The sequence below is a fragment of the Notamacropus eugenii genome, chromosome 7, assembly GCF_028372415.1.
Source record: "Notamacropus eugenii isolate mMacEug1 chromosome 7, mMacEug1.pri_v2, whole genome shotgun sequence".
Lineage (NCBI taxonomy): Eukaryota > Metazoa > Chordata > Mammalia > Diprotodontia > Macropodidae > Notamacropus > Notamacropus eugenii.
The window spans coordinates 160129270-160149017 of NC_092878.1; positions in this window are offsets into that span (position 1 = coordinate 160129270).

A 19748-nucleotide genomic window follows, 5' to 3' on the forward strand; every position below is an offset into this window, starting at 1 on the left:
GAGGCAATAGGAAGCCACTGGAGGTTATTGAATAGAGAGGTGCTATGTTCAATTCTATATTTATGAAGATAAGTTTGGTAGCTGAATGGAGGATAGATTAAAATAGAGACATGTGGCAAGGAGACCAACCAGCAGGCTCTTGCAACAGTCTAGGAACAAGGTAACAAAGGCCTGCACCTGTTGGTGGCAGAGTCAGAGCATAGAAAGGGATAGATGTAAGAGACATTAGGAAGGTAAAATGAACAGGTCTTGGCAACAGATGGTATATGGGAATTGGGGTTGCTGAGAGGTGATGGAGGGTCAAGAAATGAAATCTAGATTGAAGCCTGGATGGTTGGGAGGATGGCAGTACCCTCAGAGTAACCAGTAAGTTAGAAAGGGGGGAGAGTGTTGGGGAAAAGAGAATGAGTTTGATTTCGGACACTCTGAGTTTAATATATCCCATATAAAAATATATACATGCATATACACACATGTTATATATAATATATGTAATATACTATTATATGTATGTGTGTACATGTATATGTATATGTGTATGATATCCCATTCAAGATATTCAAGAAAGATGTGAGCAGCAGAGAGGTTAGAGTTGAATTAGTGGATCTGAGAATCATAAACACAGAGATGATAATTGAATCTATGAAAGGTGATGAGATCATTAAGTGAAATAGTATAGGAGGGGTAGAGAAAAGGGCATGGTACAGATCCCATGGGACACTCTCAGTTAATATATGTGACATGGATGAAGATGCACAAAGGAGGTTGAGAAGGAGCAATCAGATGGAGTAGAGGAGAACCAGGAGAAGAGACTATCAAGGAGAAGTGGACGACCAACAGTGTCCAAGGTGGCAGAGAGCTCAAGGAGGAGGAGAATTGAGAAAAAGTCATTGGATTGGGCAACAGTGAGATACAACTGGGCAAAATTCCCTGTTTATTTCAAGAACTATCTACCTCTTCCTGGATGCCTTCCCTAACTTCCCTGGCCAGAAGTACTCCTTACTCCTCTCTGTCTTCAGGACACACACACACACACACACACACACACACACACACACTATATGCAATACACACACAGATACATACATATGCACATACACCCTCTCTCTCTCTCTCTCTCTATGTATATATACATAGAGAGAGAGAGAACTTAGTGTGTATATAGATACATATATATAATTATATATAATACCATATCTATGACTCTTACCAGCTGCTTCTTGCAGTCTACTCAATTGCGCATGTATCTTCTCATCCTGGATCAGAAGACCCTCCTCTTAACTCTCTCCATCTCTCTTCCTCTCTCTTTGCCTCTGTCTCTCTTTGGTTCTCTCTGCCTGTCTCTGTGTCCATTTCTCTCCTGTTCTTCTTATTCTTTGCTTTCCTCACTCTTTTTCTCCTCCTCTCTGTTTTTCTCCCTCCTTCCTCTTCTCTCTCTCTCTTTCTCTCTCTCTCTCTCCTTCATCATTCTTGTCACACCCTCACCCCATCAATGCACTTACATAAGATTTAAATACTTGGCATCCTATGCTAGCCCTCCTTCAATGCCTTTCCCTAAGACAATTAGGAGATATGCGTTGCTGAATGGATTGATGTGCTCAAAATACTAAATTATAATAGGATCTGATTGGATTTTCTGCTGGAAGTTTTTGGAAATTAGTTGGGCTGTGATATGGGAGGGGAAAGGAGGCTTATCTAATTTGCCCAAGGGGAATGTTATATATTGGACAAGTAGAAAATAATATGTAAGGGAAATGGCAGTTGATCAGCACACCACTGGTCAATTTAATTTTCCCCAGACCAACTGATGAAAATACAAAGTTTAAGGTGCAGGTATGTAGGCAAAGCTAGGTGGCACAGTGGATAGAATGCTAGGAGTCATCTTCCTGAGTTCAAGTCCACCTCAGATATGTACTAACTGTGTGACCCTGGGCAAGTCACTCAAACGTGTTTGCCTAATTTCCTCATCTGTAAAGTGAGCTAGAAAAGGAAATGGCAAACCACTCCAGTATCTTTGCCAAGAAAACCCCAAATAGGGTCACAAAGAGTCACATATGATTGAAATGAATAAACAACAACAAAAATATGTAGGTAACAGAAATGATGAAGTGTTAAAGGTGTTAAATGAAGTACAAACATAGGTCTCCTCTCTCTCCTCTCTTTTTGAGATGTGATACAAGTTCAAACAATGGGTCATTTACCTAGTGGTCCTTTAAAAAGCAAGACATGTTCTTATGGAGTCAGTTGAGGCAATGTGACATCTTTGAGAAGTGTGACATCTGGCATCTGAGTTTAGAGTCAACCATGGATGAAGCTATAGAAGAAGAACGGGAAAACTCCTACCTGTGAGATTGGAAAAGAATTTCTCTTCTTACCCCCACATCTATTATTATAATTTTATTTAGCATTTATAGAGTACTCTAAGGTTTACAAAATACTTTACATATATAATCTCATTTTGTCTTCAAAACAACCCAAGGAGGTAGGTGCTATTACTATCCTCATTTTTACAGATGAGTAAACTAAGGCAGACAGAGCTTAAGAGATGTGCCAATGATTACATAGCTAGTAAGAGTCTGGTATAAAATATGAACTCATGTCTTCCTGTCTCCAGGACCAGAGCTCTATCCACTGTTCCAGGTAGCCATCTTGATCCATCTTGGAGGGGAGTTAATTGCCCTATTGAAGATATTCCACCAAGCAGGGTGAAGAACCAGAATGTTTAGTAGAGTAACAGATCAGAAGACATTCTGTGTCCAAGATGAGCAGCTTGAGAACACTAAGAAAAGAGAAATGATAGTGGAGCACTGGAGGAATGAGTTGTCTAGGCTAAATGCCTTCCCTAAATATGTGCTTCATGTCCTTGTTCTCTAAGTGCTCCCACTCTTCCCAGAAACACTGTGTGGTTTTGTGGGAGAGTGCTCCCTAGGTTTATGGAGTAAATATTTGGTAACTACATTGTCAATAAATGCTTTTTATTTGAGCTAATTGTTTCTACTATCGCACTATTAAAAATAAGGGCACCAGTTGGAGGAAAGAATCACGAATTATAATTTTAGAAGTGAGAACCCACAGATTACGTTGAACCTAAGGGAAGCTTCCCTATTGGAGACCCATTTTATGGGAGCAAATTGAGGATAGGTCATAGTATATAAGGGCAGTTATATGGCTCAATGGAAAGAGCATTGGGTGTAGAGTCGGGAAGACATGAATTCAAATCCAGCCTCAGACACTTAATAGCTGTGATCCTGAACAAGTCACCGAACTTCTGTTTGCCTTAATCCACTGGAAAAGGAAATAGGAAACCACTCCAGTATCTGCCAAGAAACCCTCATGGACAGGATAGTTCACAGAGTCACAAAGGGCTGGACATGATTGAATACCTGCACAACAGTGACAACAGCAGTCTAGAATTTGCTCCAAAAATATTAAGCTCATTGAGTTGAGTTGGTCAGTAAGTAGACAAGCATCAAGGCTTCTCATGTTCCAGACTCTGTGCAAAGCACCAGGAACACACAAAAACCTAAGAACAGTCTCTGCCCCTAAGAAGCTCATGCACTAATGGGGACGTGGGGGAGAAATGTAAGAAACATACAAACTATCTACTAGGGTAGATGGAAGGTAGATAGTGATAGCTAGCGGAATCAGGTGAGGACTCCCCAAGGAGGTTGGGAGAAGCCAGAGAAAATGAGGTAGAGCTGAGGAGGAAGTACATTCCAGGCAAGGCGCATAGACTTTTTTTAAATATATAATTTACATATTTTTCAGTTCTCAACGTTCACTTCCACAAGAATTTGAATTCTCCCCATCTCTCCCCACCCCCACCCCAGGACAGCATGCACTCCATCCACCCCTTCCTCCAATCTGTCCTTCCTTCTATTCCTTCCCCTCTTCCATTGTCCCCCTCTATTTTCCCGTAGGGCATACCTATACCCCATTGCCTGTATATCTTATTTTCCAGTTGCAAGCTAAAACAATGTTTAGCATTCATTATTAAAGCTTTGAGTTCCATATTCTCTCCCTTCCTCCCTCACCACCCACCCTCATTGAAAAAACAAGCAATTCAATATAGGTCATACATGTGCAGCCAAGGGAACATAAACTTTTCAGAGACAATAGATAGAGTGTCATATGTGAGGAATATTAAGTAAGTCAATGCAAATGGATGTGAGAGTTCAGGGAAGAAGGGAATAAATTAGCAGAAAACTGCAAAGGTAAGAAAGACCCAAATTGTAGAAAGTCAAAGATTCTGTATTTTATCCTGAAGGTAATAGGGAGCCACTGAAGCCTACTGTGTGTATATGTATGTGGGGAAGTGACATGATCAGAAAGATGCTTTAGAACACTCACCTTGGAAACAAGTGGGAAGATGAGAGAACACAAAAAGCAAAGGATATTTCCATGTGTCCCGATGAGAAGTGACAGGAGCCTCAATTTGGGTGGTAGCTAGATGAGTGGAAAGAAAGGAATACATAGGAGCGAGGTTGGGATGGAACAAAGGAGAAGATTTGGCAACAGATTTGGATATATTCATCGGATTTAGAGCTACACCAAACCTTACAAGTTACCTGCTCTGATGCCCATATCCAGGAAGACCAAGTGGTTACGAAATGTCACCAAGGAAGCCAATGAATGAACCAGGAATCAGATCTTGGTGCTCTGACTCCAAATCCACACCCAATCTCCTCATTTTGTTTATTATTCTTTAGTGATAGCACAGAAGAATGTGACAGGACCAAAAATCAGGGGGGTGGGGGGGACAGGCAGCTTCATTAGTCCCGTCATTCTTTTATTTATTCAACAAATATTTGTGGAGCTCCTTCAGTCTATTACACTATCCTGGAAAAACAAAAGATTCCAGTCATGGCGCAGGATTTCCATCTGACTGTGGCTAAGACAAAGCCATTCTGTGTTCCTTCCTCATACCTAGGTCACTGAGATACTGGGGAAAACCACCACCCCATGGGGGCTTGGGAGAGTCTGCACAGACGTGCTCACTTAACAAGTGACATTGGTGCTTAAATAACATAAATTCCTATGGTGCCTTAAGGTTTATTTATTTTCCTCACAACAGCTTGGTAGATCAGGCACAGTAAATATTATTATCCCCATTTTATAGGAGGCAAAACTTAGTCTCAGAAAGACTGGTACTTGTCAGTGTTCACAGAGCTAGTCAATGTCTGCAGTAGGATTCGAATTCAGGATTGTTTCTGTGTGCAATGCTCTGTCCATTGCATAGCACCATGTTTCAGTTACTCTCTTGCTGTTGAATTGATTTCAGCCATATCTGACTCTCCATGACCCCATTTTGGGGGATTCTTGGCAAAGATACTAGAGTAGTTTGGCACTTCCTTCTCCAGCTACCAGCTGCATAACCCTAGGGAACTCACTTCACTTTCTGCCTCAGTTTCCTCATCTGTAAAATGGGAGTACTAATGGTACCTATCTCACAAGACTGCTGCGAGGATCACATGAGTTCACATATGTAAAACACTTTGTCAACCTCAATAGTTATTACCATTATTATCATCCAGTTCAATGGACCCTATTGGCATTCTGGTAAAGTCCAGAGGCCCTTTGTTAAAAATGATTTTTAAATACATAAAGTAAAATACATAGGATTGAAAAGGAAATTAATGACATTGAAATTCAGGTATCAAAATAGCAAAAAGTTAAAAAGTTCTTGGAAGAAAGTTAAGAGCCCCTAGTCTAGACCAAGAGAAAAAGAAGAGTAAGACATTGTTCTAGGTGCCAAAGATACAAAGACAGAACTAAAAAAAAAAACAATGATCCTTCTCTCAAGCAGCTTATGTTCTCCTAGGGTGAGTGGTAGAACTACAAAATCAGCTGAGGAGGGCAGCACCTCAAAGAATGAGGGCATCAGGAAAGCCTTTAGGTGGCCTTTTGGGGTCCAAAACTCACCCCTGAAGGAAGGAGAAGATGGAGGAGTTGAAAGGAAGAAGGAACATGTGAGTGGGTGTAATGGACAACCTGGGGGGAGGTGAAAAGGCAAAAGATAGAATGCCAAGTTATGGAAAGAGTAATTAAGCCATTTTGACAAAACTCTTATCTATGTGAAGAGGGTTATAAATCCAGAAATGTAGGCCAGATGAGGAGGTGTTCATATTTTATTCCTGAGGTAATAATAAGGGGACCCTGAAGATTCTTGGGCAAGGGAGTGACATGGTCAGACATGCTTGTTGACTGACTGATTAATATATGTACACTGACAGACTGACAACTGAATCATGACTCATTGATGGAGGTATGTTCCCCAATGGTACAGATTGCAATGAGCAGCTCCTCTCATCTTTTGTGAATCTTCTCCTTGTCCTCCTAATACTCCTCCATCCCATCCATTGAGGACTTTCTTCTACTCTTGACACACTATGGCTTCCACTAGAGTAGATGGACTGCTGACTTCCTTTCCCAGTTATTCTTCTCTCTTTCTTTTTTATATACAAATTAAGTTTTATTTTATTTTTAGAGCTACATTGTCTCCCTCCTAACCCTCCCTTCCCTCACCAATGGAGAAAGCAAGAAAAGCAAAACCCCTTTTACAAACATGTATACTATGGCCAAGCTAAACAAATTCCCACATTGGCCATGCTCCTTCCCCCAAAAAATGTCCTGTACTCTCATTCCATCCCTCCCCCTATATCTGGAATTCTGGTTGATCAGAATTCTTAAGTCTGTCAGGGCTGTTTGTTTTTATAATAAAAGTGACCAGCACAAAGTAAGTGCTTAATGTGTATTCCCTTCCTTTCCTCTATTTTATAAATTGTTCACTCTGCATCAGTTAATACAAATCTTCCCATGTTTTCTTCATTCATCATTTCTTAAAACACAATAGTTAAATCTTCCACATCATGGGAATTAGGGGTATGGTGCCCCTGTGATCTGGTCCTCCCTTCATACCAGAGAAGGAGTCAGAATTATTATGATATTAAAAGATGAAATATATTGATATTATATAATACTATACATATATTTTACATTTAGTTTCTAAACTTTTCCTATCATCTGCTAGCCTTTGCCTATTGTCTGTAGTTTCTGCAAAACTCCTAAAAAATTCCCATTTAATTTCTTATGATGACCCATGACATTAAAACTGCAGTGGGAAAGTTGTGATGTGGAAGAGATAACTGTAGTATTCCATCATATTCTTATGCCATAAATAGTTCAACCATCAATCAGTTGACGAGCATCCCTTCAATTTTCATTTCTTTACCACCACTTAAAAGAGCTGCTATAAAATATTTTTGCCCTTTGGGGTCCTTTCCCTCTTTCTCTGACCTCTGCAGTTTCTGGGCCAAGTAGTGGTCTTCCTGGGTCAAAGGGTAGACACAGATTTAAGGCCATAGTTCTCAAGATCTTCAAATCTAGACCATTTCCCTCATCCGTGTGGGTCAGAATAGAGGATGAATACAAAGGGAGAAGAGGCAAATTAGCATTTACCGTTGTATTCCCCAGAGCATCCATACAAGCTCTTTGCTGCCCTAAATAACCAGGAGGTAGGATGAATATAGAATATAGCTAGACCTGGAGTAAAGAAAACTTGAGTTCCAATCCTACCTTGTATACTTAGGAGCTCTGTGACCTTGGACAAGTCACTTATCTTCCACCTATCTCAATTGTTTTGTCTATAGAATATGGGTAAAAACAGCACCTACTATCCACAGTGACTGTGACAATAAAATGAGATAATATTTGTATAGAGCACTCTATAAATACCAGATTTTTTTTCCTGAACGCTTGTTCTATTCTCCCCCCATTTTTAAGATAGTATAAGAAAGAAGCAGACTCTCACATCTACACGCACTTATGCAAAACTCTACATCCTCTATATGTACACAGACACTTAGCTCAGTTGACAAAGTGAAAAGGATCTAGAATGCCGAGAAGCACTTTTCTCTTCACTGCGATGCCAGATTCATTTTTCCCCTAATCTCTTTCATCTTTGCAGAAGTGAAAGATAGACTTGATATCATTGTGATTATAATACTGAGTATGAGATGAATTAATAATATATGAATCAGTCAAGCAGCACAGTATAATCGGTTCTCAGTCAGAAAAACCTGAGTGCTGATTTCAACTTGACACAAACTAGCTGAGTAAGTCAAGCCTCCGAGGGTCCCAAACAGCTCTATAAGACTATAAATTGAAGGATAGACTCTATTCTGAATTGCCAGAGGAAATTTCCTGCAGTGAGTTCAATATAATTAATGAAATTACAGCTCTAGTCCAAATTAAATTAATTAGTTACAATTAATAACACTAATAACTTGCATTTATATACATATACGTATATATGTATATATATATACCTATATGCATATGTGTGTACGTATATATATATATATGTGTGTATATATATATATATATATATATATATATATATATATATATATATATATATATATATATATATATATATATATAAAATCTCCTTCTATTAGGATGTGACCTCCTTCATTGCAGAGACTGTCTTGTTTTTGCTTATTGTTACATCCCCAGAACTTAGCACAGGCATGAGAAGTCAGCCAATGTGTCCAGCACTGTACCTGGCACTTTGGACATACAAAGAAAGACAAAAGATGCCCCCCCCCTCAAAAGAAAGAAAGAGAGAGAGAGAGAGAGAGAGAGATAGTCCCTGCTCTAAAAAACTCATACTCTAACAGGGGAGACAATGTGCAAATGCTGTTCATCCTTCATTTTGGAAGAGGACCTATGACGCCATGATACTGGGGTCAGGATACAGTGTGTTGACTCTGGTTCATCAGCGCAATAGGAGTTAGGAAGGCTCTGTCACAGGGTGGGTACAAATACCCTTTAGAACATTTAGATTGGAGATGTCTCTAGATTTGCACAGCTCCCATTTCCTTTGTGTGCTACTGAGATTTCGCTTTGACAACGTTCTGATCATTTATCAAATGAGACATAAAACAGGGTGATGTATGCTCACCAAAGGTGTTTGTCATTATGATAGAGGATGGTCGGTATAGCGTCTAAATGGAAGAAAGGTCTCAAATACATCACGACATCCTTCAAAAATATCACAGTTTAAATATTTTGACTAGTCAAACAGACTCTGTCTTCACTTTTAAAATAAGGAGATTGAAATAGATAATTTCAGTGGTTTCTTCCAATTGTAAATCTCAGATACTCTTATGACAAGATGTCTTTTTCATGTTTAAAGGTTCCTTCTTACACTAAGTGAAATCTGCCTCCCAGTCCTATGTTTAAAACGAGCTTTAGCTAAGAACAATTGTGATATGAACACCATTGACAATGAAATCGCTTTGTACGATGCAGGTTAATAGAAACACTTGTATGTCACATTCTCTCATTCCTTCATCATGTTTATGACCTCTCCATTTCCAATAATAAGTGTTGCTTAGAAACTAACACGAGACAAAATTTGCATCCACAGAACATAAAAAACAAAACACTTTCTTGCAGTATCTCAGCGAGTCTTTTTACGTAAAGCTGAAAAAATAAGACATTTCACACGTCCCAGACCTATGTCTAAATTTGTTTTCTCATTTAAAAGTTCAAATGAAAGAAGAAAGAAACATCCCAAATCTCAGTAGGAACCACAAAATAGTTATTTTATTTTATTTCCTCCATCCCTGGACATGGCCCGTTGACTGCACACTCTACTCCTGTGGCCTCTTCCTCTGATTGGCTGGTTCCCCCCAGGAACTCTATTATAAGGAAAGCTCCCAGTCCAACCATGCCTTCACTGATGCCCAGCCTCTACTCCTTCTCTCTGCCTTTGCTACCCTCTGTTCAGATTGCTTTTGTGTATTGCTTTCCCCCATAGGAATGTAAGTTCCTTGAGGGCAAGGGCTATCTTTCTTTTCTGCTTGCATCTGTAACCCTGCCCTCCTCTCCCATCCCCACCTCTCATGCCAAGTTCATGCTTGGCATATAGTAAGTACTTAATAAATGTTGACCTGAGGAAGAGAATAGGCTACCAGTACAATGGATGGAGAAATTGACCCCTAATTAGGAACAGCTGGGTTCAAGTCCTAACTCCGACCCCATAGTACTTGTGTGACTCAGGATAAATCATTTAACCTCTCAATTTTCTAGGCAACTAAATTGTTATGATTCTCAAAGTTGCAGGACAGGGGTCATCCAGCATTGGTAGGATTCCCAAAATTCCCACCACAAGGAAATATTAATGGGATTTTTTTCAAAGAATCAATGATTAAACTCTTACCAGGATACTATCTTGGTTCGAAAGGGAAACAATAATCTTCCTTCAGTGTTTTCCTGTATGGAAGACTCTGACGTGTCTGAAAAGTGTAACAAAATCACAGGTCTAGTTTTTATCCTCAAGAGGAGGAAAATAGAAGACTTTTCTTAATGTAGTCAGCATTTACAGTATATTCAATTATTCCTCTCTACTGATCCCAAAGTTTATCTTCACATATTCCAACATATCTATGTCACTTTGTATCCAGGCAAGTCAATTTCAATGAATACATTAAGACCAAGTAAATCCAACAAAAATAGATCTTCCTTTCCACACAAAAATTTTCAAGTTATGCTACCATGAATTACACTATGCTCTTAGCCCTGACAATACACTGCCTCTCCAGTATATGTGTGTAGACACACACACACATATATACACATACATACACACATATTCTCTTCATTTTTCAAAATTTTATAATCATGTATTAATCATCTACTGTGCCCTTTTTCTGTACTAGATTCTGGGAGAGATACAAAAATGATTTCTCTTTCAAGGAGCAACCGTTATCCTACTAATTAATATCTACCTCTACATACAGCTAGGTCTTGATTAGTTTGAATAATGAATCCCACAAAGTAGGCACATGCAGTATAATTGCACTATTCAAAGTTATAATTATGTAAAATATGGTAATTGGTCCCAGTCCAGTGGAAATATTCTATGAAAATTTGAATAATGCCACCATTTCAGGGGATTTGCTATTTGCACTAACCAGGTTGCTGTTGTCGTTCAGTTGTGTCCAACTCTTTGTGAGCCCACTGGGGATTTTCTTGGCAAAGATACTGACATGGTTTGCCATTTTCTTTTCTCTAGATCTTTTTACAGATCAGAAAACTGAAGCAAACAGGGTCAAGTGACTTGCCCCAAATCACACAACTAGTAAATGTCTAAGGTCTTCCTGATCCCAGGGCCAGTGTTCTATCTACTACACTATCAGCTCTTTCCTATTCCATTTCTAGCATATTATATTCCATTTTGATTGTGATAAGATGCTAGTCATATCAAAGTCATCTTTTTACTTTTTATTACTAAGTAACTGGGGGCTGTATCTCATAGTCAATCAGTAAACATGTATTAGGCACTTCCTCTGTGTCAGGTACCGTGCTAAGCAACGAAACTACAAAGAAAGGTAAAAGATAATCTCTGCTCTCAAGGAGCTCACCATTTAATGGAGAAGACAACAGGCAAATAATTGTATACGAACATGTTAACATATCATGAACTAAAAATAATCAACAGAGGAACCTATTAGAATTAAGAGGGATCAGGAAAATCTTCCTATAGATAGTGGGTTTTTAGTTGAGACTTGAAAAAAGCCAAGGAAAGGAAAAGGCAAAGAGGAGCAAGAAGAGCATTCTTGGACTTACAGGCAGAGGACTTGGATTGCCCAACTTCTTTTGTACGATTAGTGATGGGACCAAGATTTAAACCCTGATTCACTGACTCAAGATCCAACAAGATGCCTACTGTACTACTCAAGCACAGAAAATTACAACTAAGATGTTTCTGTTTTGATGCATTTTAAAATTCAGTTTACACCACCATTTTCTCCATCACTTTCTTAAATCTAGACAATCAATAAAACAATAGATCAAGCCTTGACACATAGTCTTTGCCAATTTCTGAAGTGTAAATGCCCACACTGAAAACTCAAGATCAGTTTTCTAGAACAAGTGGAAGCTGGTCCCAGCCTACACCTGAAGATAATTTAAAATTGTGACATTTAAGGAAAAAGTTAGACCTGAGGTACAGGACATGTAACAGTGTCACTTGTTAACTTCCATAGCCTATAAATAGAACTTTGCTCATCCATCACCTTCTCAAAATGCAATATGATTCTCATACCTACACCCCCACTCACTCAAGAAATTTCCTGTTGGAAGATTGTAGTGAATAATCCGCCTTCCCTACACTTTCAGACTTATCTCACACATTCTACGTTGGAGCCAGACTATCCTATTTGCTATTCCTAAGAACTTGACTTTCCATCTTCTGCCTGTATGACTTTGTAGAAGTGTCCTGCATGCCTGGAATCCATTCCCCTTCACCTCTGCCTCTTTGAATATTTAGCTTCTCTCAAGACTTAGCCAAGAGCTACTTCTTTCTTGATATTCTGAGATATGAGCACTCTCTCCCCCTTCTGCCTATGCACACTCAAATGAGTACATGGGTGTGAAGGATCATGGAGCATTTGACTGATTGATGCCTAGAGACACTGAACCAAGAGATAGATTTCAGGTGATAGCCAGCTATTAGCAAATACTGGAAAATAATCTGAGAATAAGGACAAAATAAAAGACATAAAGTCCTTTGCTAGAATTGAGAGTAACCAACAGGCTTCAAATAAGGTAGGGGGATGAAATGGCATTTCTTGAAGAAGTAGAGGAGTTAGCCTCATTATGAAGTGAGGTTACTTCATGATGTGAGACAGGGTAAAGGAGGAGAAAATATCAGAAGATACCCAAGTGATACAGATGAGAAAGAAAGGAGAAGAAGGAACTCATGGCAGATGGTCTCAATTTTTTTCTGAAAATATGATGCAAGGTTCTCAACTGAGAGAATGGGGAGAGGGGAAGGGAGCTATGGGAGGTCTGAGGAGGAAAAAAATGGTGTACAAAAGTTGCTGTAGAGAGTGGGTTAATGAGTTGATAAAGGAGGTATAGTAGAATTGCTTAGCAGCAGTGAGAGCCCCAGTCAAAATTGGATAACATAAATTTGTTGTGGATCCAATAATTGTTACATTATTTTCTCCATCTTCATTCAGTACTATGTTGGTAGGAGCAAATGCCAAAAGTAACCTTGGTAAACAAGTTAAATTTTACAGAGCCCCTATTGATAACCTTGGGAATATGGAGAACCTTATAAAGAGTAGGAATTTGGAAGATAATTGGAGAAGTAAGGGGCAGAGGACTTGTGTGTTCATCCTTTGTTGCCAAAGAAGACCATGGAATCAGAAAAATAATGACATGACTTGCACTTGACTTTGCTTTGAGTGAAAGCACTCAAATGGCTGTGCAGGTCACCAGCCTCACTTCTCCTCCAGAGCTATCTGAATCCAGTGACCAGATATTCAGCAGGATGACTGGAGATGACCCAGGATGAGGCAATTGGAGTTAAGTGACTTGCCCAAGGTCATACAGCTAGCAAGTGTAGTGTCTGAGGTGAGATTGGGACTCAGGTCCTCCTGACTCCTGCACAGGTGCTCTACCCACTGTACCACTTAGCTGCCCTAAGGGACAGAGGAAAAGGGGAGGTGAAGATAGACTGTAGTTAGAGTTATTGATGACTTCCTACAGGGAGGCTTTTGAAGTTGCTATTGTGGATGACAGCAAAATTGAGGGCCTGATTCAGAAGCCACCAAGCTGCTGAATCATTCCAGGGTGGGTAGGAGCATTCTTGACAACTTCCTATCCCTCCTTTTCCCTGGACCTCAGTGTCCTCATCTATAACATAGGAGGTGGAACTAGTTGGCCTCTGAGGTCCCTTCCAGCTCTAGAACTTTGACCCTATCATCCTCACCAGTGGCCATACCACCATGTGCTTCAGTATATACCTGGAAAAACACAGAAACACCATCAGAAATAGCACCCTGGCTGAGCACCAGGTAAATTTCTAGACCCCTTTGGCCTCTAACAGCACCAGCCACCTCTCTGACTCAACCCCTCAGTGCAGCACCAAACATGAGGGTCCCCCATGAGCTTCAGTGCAACATCACTGAAGCACTAAGTAAAGAACCAGGCCTCTAGCCCCTGTCACAAGAAGCTTGAGGCAGTGCTACTTCCACCCCAGAAGACAATTCAAGTTGAAAAAAAAAGGAAAAAGGATGAATTTAAAAAAAAAAACAAGCAAGAAGAATCTGACTACAGAAAGTTATTATGGTGACAGGGAAGATTAAGACCCAAACTTGAAGAGGACAAGAATGTCAAAAAAATCCATGGACAAATCCCCAGAGAAAAGTAGAAAGTGGTCTCAATCCCAGAAAAAACTCATGGAAGAGCTCCAAGAGGAGTTTAAAATCATGTAAGAGAGGTTGAATAATAATTGGGGAAAGAAATGAGAGTGATGTGACAGAATTATGAAAAAAAAGTCAACAGCTTAGAAAAGGAAAACAACTGCTTAAAAAGTGGAATTAGACAAAAGGAAAAAGAGAAACAAAAATCAGCTGAAGAAAACAACCTCTTAAAAAGTACAACTGGCCAAACAGGAAAGAAAGTATAAAGCTAATTGAGGAAAACAATGCCTTAAAAGTTAGAATTGGGCAATTGAAAGCTAATGACTTCATAAGACATCAAAAATCAACCAAACAAATTCAAAAGAATAAAAAAAAAAAAAGAAAATGTAAATATTTCATGGGAAAAATAAATGACCTGAAAAATAGATCCAGGAGAGACAATATCCAAGAGAACCATAATCAAAAGGAGGACTTAGATAGCATCTTTCAAGGAATTACCAAAGAAAAGCTGCCCATATATCCTGGAACTGGAGGGCAAAATAGGCATTGAAAGAAACCACTGATCACCTCAGGAAAGAGATCCCAAAATGCAAACAATATGCAATATTGTAGCCAAATTCCAAAACTATCGGGTCAAAGAAAAAATATTTCAAGTGGCCAGAAAGAAATCATTCAAATAGCAAGGAGCCACAATCAGGATTACACAGGGATTGGCAGTTATAACATTAAAAGATCAGAGGTCATGGAACATAATATTCAGGAAGCCAAAGGAGCTAGGACTACAACCAAGAATCATTTACTGGAGAAATTAAGCGTAACACATCAAGGGAAAAATGGTCATTCAATAAAATAGAAGGATCTCAAACTTTCATAAGGGGAAGGCCAGAATTAAACCAAAAATTTTATCTCCAATATCAAGTCCCAAGACAAGTATATACAGGTAAAAGGGGAAAAGAAAACATAAGGGATTCAACAGAGCTAAATTGTTTACATCCTGACATGAGAAGATGAGCCTTGTAATTCTTTAAAACTGTATCACTAATACATAGTACAGCTAGAAGGAATATACATAGGAAGAGGGGACAGGAATAAGGTGAATTTGAGGGAATGCATTAAAAAAAATTAAGACATGAGAAAGAGGAGTACACTGGGTACAAAAGGAAGGTGAAGGTAGAATGTACCCCATTTCACATGAAGAAGTGAAAAAGAACTATTACAGTGGAGGGAAAACAGAAGGGATGGTGGGAATTGCTTGAACCTAATTCTCATCAGTATTGGCTCAGAAAGGGAGTAATATACATATAATTGGTTGAATATAGAAATCTGTTTTACCCAACAGGGAAGCAAGAGGGGAAGAAATTAAGTAAAGGGGGTAGGGACTAACAGAAGGGAGAGCAGATCAGGGAAAGCAGTAGGCAGAAGTAAAACATTGGTGAGAAGGGAAAGGATGAAAGGAGAGAGAGGACAAACAGGAGAAAAAATAGGATGGAGGGAAATACACAGTTTGTAATCATAACTGTGAATGTGAATGGGATGAATAGCAGTGGATTACAGAGTGGATCAACAACCAGAATCCTACAATATGTCATTACAAGAAACACACCTGAAGCAGAAAGATAAACACAGATTAAAGGTAAGGGGCTGGAAAAGAATCTGTTAACTTCAGCTGATGCAAAAAAAAAAAAAAAAAGCAGGGTAGCAATCCTTATCTCAGACAAAATAAAAGTTAAAATAGACCTAATTAAGAAAGGTAATGAAGGAAATTACATCTCACTAAAGGTACTATGACATTGAAGCAATATCAATACTAAACATATATACACCAAGTGGCATAGCATCCATATTCTTAAAGGAGAAGTTAAGTGAGTTACAGGAAGAAATAGACTGTAAAACTATATTAGTAAGGGACCACAATTGTATCCTCTCTGAACTTGATAAATCCAACCAAAAAATAAACAAGAAAGAAACTAAGGTGGTAAATAGAATATTAGAAAAATTAGATATGACAGAGCTTTGGAGAAAAATGAATGAGAAGAGAAAGGAGTATCCTTTTTCTGAGTAGCACATGGCAGCTGCAAAAAAACTGACCACGCATTCAAGCAAAAAAACCTTAAAATCAAACGTAGACAGGCAGAAGTATTACATGTATTCTTATGCGGTTCTAATGAAATGAAAATTACATTCAACAAGGGCAGTGGAAAGATTAAAAATTTATTGGAAACTAAATCTAATCCTAAAGAGTAAGTGAATCAAAGAACAAATTATAGAAACAATCAATAATTTCATTAAAGAAAATGACAACAATGAGACAACATATCAAAATTTATGGCACACAACCAAAGCAATACTTAGAGGAAATTTTATCTTACATCAAAGAAACAGAAAAAGAATAGATCAATGAATTGGGCATGCAACTAAAAAAAAAAACTAGAAAAAGAACAAATTAAAAATTCCCAGTTGAGAACCAAATTAGAAATCTTGAAAATAAAAGGTGAAAACAATAAGGGTGAAAGTTAAAAGAAAAAAAAAACAAGTATTGAGTTAATAAATAAATCTAGGACTTAGTTTTATGAGAAAAAACAATAAGATAGATAAGCCATTTGTTAATTTGATTTAAAAAGAAAAAGAAAGAAAACCAAATAGCCAGTTTCAAAAATGAAAAGAGTGAAATCATCACCAATGAAGATGAAATTAAAGTCATCATTAGGAGCAATTTTGTCCAATTGTATGCTAATAAATCTGACAATCTGAGCAAAATAAGTGAATGTTTATGAAAATATCAATTACCCAGATGAACAGATCAGGAAATAGAATACCTAAATAACCGTCTTAGAAAAATAAATTGAACAAGACACTTATGAATTCCCTAGGGGGGAAAAATCCTCCAGGTCCTTATAGGTTCACAAGTGAATTCTACCAAACATGTAAAGAACAATTAATTCCAATATCATATAAACTATTTTGATAAATAGTTGAAAACTCCTTTTCTGAGACAAATATGGTGCTGGTATCTAAACCACGAAGAGCTAAAAACAGAGAAAGAAAACCAGGATAATTTCCTTAATAAATACTGATACAAAAAAAAAATTTGAATGCAACACTAGCAAGGCAAACACAGCAACATATTATAAGGATTACACACCATGATGAGTGGGATTTATGCCAGGAATGCAGAGCTGTTTCAGTATTAGGAAAACTATCGACATAATTGACCACATCAATAATGAAATGACAGAAATTATGTAATTATCTCAATAGATGCTGGAAAAACCTTTGACACAATATAGCACACATTCCTATGAAAAACACTAGGAACAAAGGAAGAGTAAAATGATATGTGGTGTCATCTAAAATCGTCAGCAAGCATTAACCATAATGAAGATAAACTAAAAGACTTCTCAGTACGATCACAGGTGAAGCCCATTTTCACCACTATATAATTATATAATATATTTTATATATATATACATATATATATCACCACTATATAATTATATATGTATATATATGTATATATATATAATTATCATCGATATGGTACTAGAAATGTTAGCTTTAACAACAGGAGAAGAAAAAGAAATTGAAGACGTTCAAATAAATAGTGAGGAAACAAAATGACCACTCTTTGTAGATGATATGATGGCGTACTTAGAAAATTCTAGAGAATCAACTTAAAAAACTACTTGAAATAGTTAAGAACCTTAGTAAAGTTGCAGGATATAAGATTAACCCACCAAATCATCAGCATTTCTTTATATGACCAACAAAGCCCAGCAGCAAGGGACAGAGAAATTCCATTTAAAATAACTGTAAACAACATAAAATACTTGGGAGTCTATGTGTCAAGACAAACCCAGAAATTATAGCAATACAGTTACAAAACGCTTTTTACATAAATAAAGTAAGGCCTAAACAAATGGACAATTATCATTTGCTTGTGGGTGGGCCAAGACAATATAATAATGACAATTCTGCCTAAAGTAATTTACTTGTTCAGTGCTATACCAAGCTACCAAAACTAGAAAAAATAACAAAATACATCTGGAAGAACAAAAGGTCAAGAATGTCAAGGGAATTAATGGGAAAAAATACAAAAGAAGGTGGTCTAGTAATATCAGATCTCAAACTGTATTATAAAGCAATAATCATCAAAACCATTTGGTACTGGCCAAAACAAAATAGGATGATGGACCAATGGAATAGATTATGTACACAAGGGACAGTGATCAATGAGCATAGTTACCTGGTGTTTGATTTAACCCAAAGAGGCCAGCTATTGGGATAAGAAACTCATTATTTGACTAAAATTGCCAGGAAAACTGGAAAACAATAGGAAACAAACTAGGTATAGATCAACATCTCACACCAGATACCAAGAGAAAATCAAAATGAGTGCATGATTTAGACATAAAGGGTGATGCAATAAGCAAATCAGAAGAGCAAGGAATAGTCTATCTGTCAGATATATGGGAAATGGAAGAATTCATGACCAAATAAGAGATAGAAAGTATCACAAAACATAAAATAGATAATTTTGATTATATTCATATAAAACAGCTTTGTACGAATAAAATCAATGCAAACACAACTAGAAGGAAAGCAGGAAGCTAGGAAATGATTTTTACAGCAAGTATCTCTGATAAATGCCTCATTTCTAAAATGTATAGAGAACTGTGTCAAATTTACAAGAGTACAAATCATTCTCCAATTAATAAATTGTCAAAGAATATGAACAGGCAGTTTTCAGATAAAGAAATCAAAACTGTCTACAAACATGTGAAGAATTGTTTTAAATCACTTTTGATTAGAGAAATACAAATCAAAACAACTCTAAGCTACCACTTCACACCAATACATTGGCTAATGTGAAACAAGAAGGAAAATGATAAATGTTGGAAGTGATGTAGGAAAATTGGGACACTAGCGCATTGTTGGTAGAATTGTAAACTGATCCAACCATTCTGGAAAGCAAAGGGCCTACATGTGCAAAAATATTAATAGTAATATTGTGGTGGCAAAATATTGGAAATTGAGGGAATGTCCATTAATTGGGGAATGTCTAAATAAATTGTGGTATATAAATGAAATGGAATTTGATTGTGCAATAAGAAAAGATGAACAGGTAGATTTCAGAAAAACCTGGAAAAAAAAAAAACTTGTATGAACTGATGCAAAGTGAAATGAGCAGAACCAGGAAAACATTGTACTCATCCACAACATTGTATGATGATCAACTATGAGGTCTTCTCAACAACAATGATATGACTCACGTAGGAAAATGCTACCCACATCCAGATAAAGAACTGATGGACTCAATGCAGATTGAAGATTTTTTTTTCATTTACTTTGTCCATTTTTTGTGCTTTTCCTCCCTTTTGATTGGTTTCTTCTTTAACCACTATGACTAATATGGAAATATGCTTTAAATGATAGCACATGTATAACCTATATCAAATGCTTACCATTTTCAGAAGAGGGGAGAGGAGGGGGAAAAACTGTAACTTAAAATCTTGTAAAACTGAATGC